Source organism: Mesoplodon bidens (genome assembly GCF_964165515.1).
Source record: "Mesoplodon bidens genome assembly, chromosome: 1".
NCBI lineage: Eukaryota > Metazoa > Chordata > Mammalia > Artiodactyla > Ziphiidae > Mesoplodon > Mesoplodon bidens.
In genome coordinates, this window is record NC_138176.1 from 139,866,010 (window position 1) to 139,874,816 (window position 8,807).

Sequence of the window (8,807 nt, forward strand, 5' to 3'; positions counted from 1 at the left end):
TAAAGGAGGGACCATTTTGTAGAACAAAGTGTAAATTAAAAATCAATTTTCTAGAAGGGAAGTGACGTTTCTTGTAAAAGAAAAAGGCACTCCACCATTACCCTTGAGTAGGCCTTCCTCGGAGTGACTCTCCAATTGGGGATCTCAGAAGCTGTGTTCTTCTGTTTATCTTCCTACTTCTCTGACAATTTCTCCTTTTCCTTCCTGACACTTCTCCTCTGCTTTGTCTTCTTGAAGAGCATTCCTCAAGGGTCTGTTCCCAGTCTTTGCCACTCTCCTTGGACCCCACTGCTTCACAGCCAGCTCTATACAGGTGACGCTCAGGTCTGCACGACAAGACCCAACCTTCCTCCCAAGCTCCAGACTCCCATTCTCCACCCCAATTGCCCAAATCCATGTAGATCCTCTGGGGGCCAAAATCTATCATTTTCCCTCATGATCATGACCTCCCACATCCTCTTCCTTGGTCAATAGTGTCATGACACTCACCCAGTAAAGCCAGTTAAAGTTTCTGACTCCTCTCTCATTTCCTAAATCTGAGTAGCCTCTAAGCTCTATACAGTGGAAATTTGTCTCTGCAAGGAGACATTCAGGCTTGAAAATCTGGATGTATGTTGAACCAGTGTTTGCATAGAAAGCACCCTCTTTTTACTTAGACTGAATATTTAGGATAGACTAAGATGGAACGTGATGGAGTTTGGGGGGAATGACCTTAAGGACCTCCCAATCCAACTGTGGGCATCACCACTGGTCTTACAGGATCCAACTCCTGAGTAGCTCTTAACTTTGTGATCTCAACTCTCAATGCCCAAATAAGGCACATCCCTTATCTATCACCTAGATTATTTTGAGGCCTCTTTGTGACCTTTAGTATCTCTCCTCGACTCCACTCACCCCCAAACAATCTTATACCGTATCCATCTGTCCACTACGCAAAAACCTTTGATAGCTCTCCATTGTCTATATAAAGACCAAACTCCATAATCTAGACATATCCTCCCTTTCCAGCTTCATCTCACAACATTCTCACCTCATCTCACATTCTATATTCTGGTTTATATCATTTACATCAATAATTTATTCATTTATTTCAGCAAACTTTTGAAGTCTTCACTGGTCCCTGATCAATTTCTCCCTCCTTGTCCATGTTCATAATTGCTATTTTGAAATTTCCTTGTCCTTGAATTTTCACTGAGGAAGTTTAGGCTATCAGGAGGAAACTCCTTCACGCCCCTACCCCATGCAGTAAACATTTTTATAACCATATCTACACTCACGCCTTTCCTCCAGTCTAACAAATCTGCATTCTTTTGGTCAATGTCAATCCCTCTGCTCTTGCTGTGGTCCTGGGGTGTGGATCCACTCATGTTTCCCCTTCCTGCACATCCAAGCTTTCCCTGTCTAATGGCTTTTACTCACGGGCAATAAGCATGCTCAAGTCCCTTTAACATTCACATTGAAGAACGGAAACACCACCCTGCTACTCCCTCAAAATACCACCTTCTTTTCTCCTTTATAGCTAGGCTCTTCCAAGGAATGGTCAGCAACTGTCTGTTGACACACCAGCGTACCGTGGTCAGGTTTCAGCTCACCATTCCTTTAACCCATGCCAGTAGAGGTCACCAACAACCTCCAACGGGACATGCATGGACTCTTCACTCTCATCAGTAAAACCTCTGCAGCTTTGGACACTGTCGGCCACTCCCAACTTGACATTCTTTCTCTGTAGTTTTGTGACACAACTCTGTAAAGGTGAGGATCCCAGCAGGACCCAGACGGCAAGAAACAGGGATGACTAGAGAGAGTTTAGTGAAAGAACCATTTGGAAAGAACTGGACAGGATGAAGGAAAATTAGTAAGGGAAGGTGAAGGACCTAAAGGCTAGTAATAAATAGGGGAAAGCCTTTCCCACACGTAGGCCTGAAGAGACAAGGGGAATTGCAGCTACGGATGCACAGCAGGAGCTGTGGCCTTTGGTAGAGGAACACAGCCACCAAGAATCCATTGTTCAGTAGGAGGAAGCCAAGAGGATTACCACCTGAACTCTCTCTCTCCTCACCCTCCAGCCTCCCAGTGGCTGACCTCTGGAAGCCAGAGGGCAAGACAGCCTGTTGATGCAGTCCACAGAGGTCAGCCTTCCAGGCCACAGAGCAGGACAGAGAAGGGGAGAAAGTCAATTTGGAGAATAGATTTGGATAACTAGGGACCATACAGCACGTACTTCCTTTTGATTCTTCTACGATTCTGGTCACTCTCAGGCTCTTTCTACCTCCTCTTTCTATGTTTGCCTGGTAAATATCCATGTTTCCCAGGGTTTGATCCCAGACCTCCTTGTCTTCTCACTCAATGTCCTTTCCTCGTGTGAGGTGTCACTTGTCATGGCTTCCACCATCACCTAATTGCTGATATTTCCTGCTTCTGTATCTCCAGCTCTGAAATCTTTCTGGAACTTTACACTCACATCCAGCTGCCTGTTGGATATCCCCATAGGCACTTCTAACTAAGCAATGCCTATGCCTACAGTGAAACTCAGTAGCAACCCCTAATCCTCTCCATCCACCCAGTCTGATCCCCCGAGTTCCATTTCACTATCTGCTCCGTTGCTCCATCCAGAAACCCAGGAGTCTTCACTGCCCACATCTAATCATTGCCTACTGAGTGCAGCCACTTCTGGCCCCTCAACATCTGTCAAGTCCATTCCATCCTCTCGGTCCACACAGTCCCAGCTTCAGCTCTCACCTTGACACTCCCCCCAGATCTGTGATGACAACACACCAACTGGTTTCTTTACCTCCAGTCCTATGTGCCTTTATTATCCCCATGCTACAGCCAGGGGGTGGTTCCTAAAACCCAAGTATGATCATGTGGCTCCCCTGAGTAGGGTCTACATGGCTGCAGGCTTTTCTGTTTTTCTAAAGCACCGCATAACTCCCTGTCTCCAGACCTTTGCCCACTTCACATCTGCCTGAAACGCTCTTAACAACCCTACCCAACAAGCCCACCCAAACAAGCCCCCCTTTAGCTCAGCAGATCCTACCTGGGTCCCAGCCTTAACTGTCACTTCCTCACGGAAACCTTCCCAGACCCCTAGACTAAGTTAGACTTCCCTGTTGCAAACTCTTTCCTTACACAGGCATTGTCCTTCTCAGAGGAGAGCTTATCACAAACAAAGTTAAATAATTGCTTGTGTGATTATTGATTTAATGTCTGTCTGCCCCTTCTATACCCCTACCTCCGTGAGAGCAACAACAACAAAAATGTGTCTTGTCTTCTAAAGGCCTGGCATTTAATAGGTTGTTGATATATGGATTCATTAAATAAATGAATGAAAACAAACTAGTGTGATACACAAGGATGTCGGTGACCTGGCCCGGCTTTCCATTCAACTTTCCATGTGGCATTTATCTCTCTGTGCCCTACCTGCTTCCTGAAAGCCACAGTTACAGACACACCAGACTACGTCACCCCACCACGCCTTGCCCACCTGCTCCCCACATCTGGGGGCACATCTGGCCTCTCCGCTAAGCCCTGTCTCATCTGCCTGGCAAATATCTCTGCTGTTTTCGAGACACTGTTTAAGGTCACCTCCTCCATGAGCCTTTCTTGGCTCATTCCACCCAAGTAGAACAGACCACTTCCTTCCTTCCTTCGGCCCCCACTGCACTGCTGTGCATTATGGAGAAAACAAGTTTTCACGTGGTTTGATTGAGATCTACTAGAGACTCTTCTATGGGCCAACATCCAACTTCTGGGTGAAGTTCAGTGCCAGCATAGAGTCTACGAAAGCCGAAAAATCATCTCAGAGTTAGCAGTTACTTTATAAAGTGAAAAATTACTATTTCAGCAGCACTGAGAAAAAAGTATATACAGTTTTGACTATTTTTGTTTGTTTTTGTTCACACTTCCAAAAAAAAACTTCTGGTAATGTGGCATAAACATCACAGGCATTGCAATTTAGTAGCTCCGTGTCTCAGCAAACATTCATAAAAACAAAACTTTAAAACCCCTCTCAATACCTCTTGCTGTAGGCTTGGCTAACTAACACTGCTTGATGTGAGTGAGATTTGAGGCCTGCTACTTCCAGATTTCCAAAATGTCTCACCTTTGGGGTCTGCCCCCAAATTGACTCAAACTTTAAACTACCTAAGTTCCATAGATCTCCTTTACCCCAATTTCCCCCTCTGTTTTAGTTTCACTTATTTGGATTATGTCTCTAGTTCTATTTTTACACAAATGACCTTTAAAACATCACACTTTTCATTAAGATAAGTCTTTTTGCATTTCTTTAGCAGAGTAACTCAATTTTTTATCAGCCTAACAATTCCATAATAGCATATTTTCATCTAAGAAACATTCAAAAAATCCCTGGCATAATTTACCTTTACACGTTGCTAAAACTATTAAATACAACTTAGACTAATGGCTGCAAACCCAACTTACGAAACATTAAAATCTTTTCTTTTTTGAAGCGCAACTAGTGCCACATTTAATTGTCTTTTTAATGTTATTTTCTACCCTTCAGGTTCAATAAAGTCAGTTTTGGTTCATGTTGACAAAATTTTCCCCTAACCCTCTAGAATGGTTCAATATGTAAGGCCTCAGGCCTCTCCCTCACTCCTCAGGAAAGACTCATCCAGTTCTTTTCAGTGGCCATGCAGGGCAAGGGAGAAAATCCAGGGAGTAACAACCAGGAATAACCGCTAGAACCACCAAACGGCAAATAAATGCAAGCAAAGAGATATCGCCATATTTCCAGTCTATTTGAAAGACAAAATCCATTCAGCTCAAAGCTACAAGTTTTCTTTGAAGTACCTTCAGACCCAAGGGAGATGCAGATGAGAGGGGGAGAAGGGGTTCCTATAGCCTGTGAATTTCACTAGTGCTTTATACTAGATTACTATGTCATCAAATAAAGTTAAGTGGCAGGCCACAGACTTAACAGCAGGAGGGCTCACGAGCCTATCCACTAATAAGTAAAGGGGAGAGAGTGCCATCTTTCTGTTGCCTGAAAAATCTTATATGCATGAGAACTTGAGGGCAAGAACTGTGGCTATCTGAACATTGTTTCTGCATAAACTTCAGCCAGTTTACATTTTTCAAATGTTCTACTACTATCTGAAAATTCTAGGTGATGTGGACAATGAAAGTGTTAATGAGTTTTAAGGTTCTGTGGACTCTATAATTTAACATATAACAAATGTACTTCGGTCGCCAGAATGAACAAGGACATCCCGAACCTGGGCCAGAAATCTTTTCGGTCTTTTGCTGACGAGTATTTCATCTGCCTTTGTGTGTCTATGTATCTGCAATCCTGAAGCAATTCGTACACTTAAACATAATAACATCTTTGCTCCTTTGAATAAATACAACCCAAATATAACACATTACTTGAAAAGAAAATTCTCATTATTTTTCTTTGAATATCGTTATTGACTCTGGCTTTTCATGACTCAATATATTGTAATTACCATAATGTTTTGTTTTATTTTTATTTTTTGATACTCAAATTGTGGCAATTTGGTCAATGCATCCCCCTTTAAGCTGGTTCCTGTGTCCTTCTTCAGAATATCTAAAGCATCATTACTTTCTGGCTATAAATGTTCCAAGTCAGCCTACCCCAAGAATGGAATTAGCTTCTCTCCAAGGAGACCTGCCTTCATTTAGTGGAGAATCAATAGTTCTGGTTTGTCTGCTATAAGGTGAAATGTGCATTACTGAAAAACCTCACATTCTACAAAATCGCACATTAAAAGTCATGGGGCTTATGGGATAAATAAAGTTGGGGAGGGCTTCCCTGGTGGCACAGTGGTTAAGAATCCACCTGGCAATGTAGGGAACACGGGTTCGAGCCCTGGTCCAGGAAGATCCCACATGCCGTGGAGCAACTAAGCCTGTGAGCCACAACTACTGAGCCTGCACTCTAGAGCCCACAAGCCACAACTACTGAAGGCCACATGCCTAGAGCCCGTGCTCCGCAACAAGAGAAGCCACCGCAATGAGAAGCCTGTGCACCGCAACAAAGAGTAGCCCCCGCTCATCGCAACTAGAGAAAGCCCGTGTGCAGCAATGAAGACCCAACACAGCCAAAGATAAATTAAATAAATAAAATTTAAAATAATAATAATAAAGTTGGGGAGACCACTCAAAATAGGCACCCTTGTAACCAAAGGACTAAGAAAAACAATCACTGGTACCTTGGAAATCACCTTGGACCACCCAGGCAGGCAGCTAGACATGGCTAGAGGCTACAACAGTAGACATTAAAAATTCACATAAACATTGAGTGGCAATGCTGGCCACAGTTTAGTTAGAGCAGAGCTTGGGGGGTGCTGGGACAATCCAGCCCAAACCAGCTCCAAGCCAGGAACTTCCCAGGCACAGGAGCCAAAAGTGGCACAAGGCTGGGGTGCACCTCTCTGGGCCTGCCCAGAGAGCCTGATGCAGGTGCTCATTTTCAATTTTCACAAAACACAGCTAAAGGATTCTTACTCCTAGTACAGCACTGAATTGTGGGATTGTTTTCTTTCCTGCTGAAGGTTACAATTCTACTCCTCCCCTTCTGGCTCCCCTTGCCTAGAAAAAAATCTGATATGATCAAACTTGACTTCTAGGTTAGACTGACATCATTCTTTAATTGCACATAAACTAATTCATATGGTAGAAACATGCTTTGTGAAACCGTCAATTTCTTCTCTCTTCATATATGCAGGGTACATTGAGAGGTGGAGACTATTCTCCCACCTCCTTGAATCTGAGCTGACTTGTGACTGCTTTAACCAATAGAGTACAGCAGAAGTGACACTGTAGGACTTCCAAGATTGTCATAAGAACTTTTGCAGCTTCTGCCTGTGTGCCTTGGAATGCTCACTCTGGGTGAAGCCAGCTACTACATAAGAAGTTCAGTTACCCTAAGGCCACCATACTGTAAGGAAGCTCAAGCTAGCCGCATGGCGAGAGAGATGCCCAACCAGCTCCCCACTGTTCCAGAAATCCCATCGGATGTCAGATATTTAAAGATGATGACTTCAGGGAGTTCCCTGGTGGTCTAGTTGTTAGGACTCAGCGCTTTCACTGCTGTGGCCCAGGATCAATCCCTGGAGGGGGAACTGAGATCCTGCAAGCCTCGTGGCACAGCCAAATTAAAAAAAAAAAAAGATATATAATAAAGATATATATACTTCAGCCACAGGCCACACCTGACTGCACCCTATAAGACCCAAAGTAAGAACAACTCAGCTGAACCTGTCAACCTCCAGAAATGTGAGAGATAATAGTATCAACAGATTGTTGCTTTAAGTCACTAAGTTTTAGGGTGGTCTGTTATGTAGTTGACCAGAACATGGAGGAATATACTATATTAGCATATGAAAATTAGGCATAAGGATGGAGAATAGATTATCTGTGTTGAGTGTAGTATTAGGGTAACTGTAGCTGGGCTATTTAGAGGCAGAGTTAGAAAAGGTCTCTTTTGTATACATGAGTTAACATGAACACATTTTTTTGTTGTTGTTGTTTTTTGCGGTACGCGGGCCTCTCACTGTTGTGGCCTCTCCCGTTGCGGAGCACAGGCTCCGGACGTGCAGGCTCAGCGGCCATGGCTCACGGGTCTAGCCGCTCCGCGGCATGTGGGATCTTCCCGGACCGGGGCACAAACCCGTGTCCCCTGCATCTGCAGGCGGACTCTCAACCACTGCGCCGCCAGGGAAGCCCCACGTGAACACTTTTAAGGTTTAGTTTTTACATTTGCTCTGTGACATGCCTGCTAAAACTTTTAGCTTCTCTTCCTAACTTTAATTTTAACTCCTTTTCTTTCATAATTTGCTGTCATAGCTTTATTTATAACTTAAAATCAAATAATATAACTACTTGTTTTATCCTTCCACACAAAATAAGTCTAGAGTAAAAATGTTAACATTAACACAGATAATAAGGCTACTGGATGACTAATAAGGTTTAACATTGCAGTGTTTGGCAGCTATATTTGTACATATCCCATTACTGATTGCTACTCAGATTCCTTTGTTTTGATTTATTGGGGTTGAAACATAAACAAAGCTTCCTGTTGTGTTTAGGTTTTGAGATTGTTGAAAGCCTTATCTTTACCATGCTACTGTTTCAAATACCAGAAATTATAATGTACTTCCTAAAGTATTAGTAGAAACAGAAACAGCTTTTAGTAGAGAAAGGAGAAAACATAACTTGTTTTAAGTTTATTTACATTTGCAGTCATTAACAAGTACCATTTTTTTCTATTTACTATCTCTTACCTGTATTTTGTGACTTTTTAAACTTCTCTAAAATCTGTTTCATGATTATTGACATCCAAATGAACAAAAGAGGTTTACATTTCGCGTGGGTCAAAAGAAACTTTTATCATAAAACAATCTGATAACAAGAGAGTTCTGATGGCTTTACACTGAGTGGCTGGGAAACAGCCAAAAGCAATTATCACCAGAGATAGGCAGTCTCACTCACCTGAGACTTTGTCTCAACCCTATCATTTAGCAAATATGTACTGGTGGCAACACCTTCTCTTTTCAACAAAGGTATTATTTGCATATGATGCCCAATTAAACAAATGTACATTTAGGTGTAAGAGCATCTGCTCACAGTTCCCTTTTTTTGAGAGAAAAAATTTTAAACACATCTGATAAAGGACTTGTATCAACAATATATAAAAACCTCTTATAACTCAACAATAAAACAACAAACATCCTGATTTAAAAATAGGCAAAAGATCCAAACAGGCACCTCACCAAAGAAGATACAGAGGTGGCAAATATGCATATGAAAAGATGATCAGGATC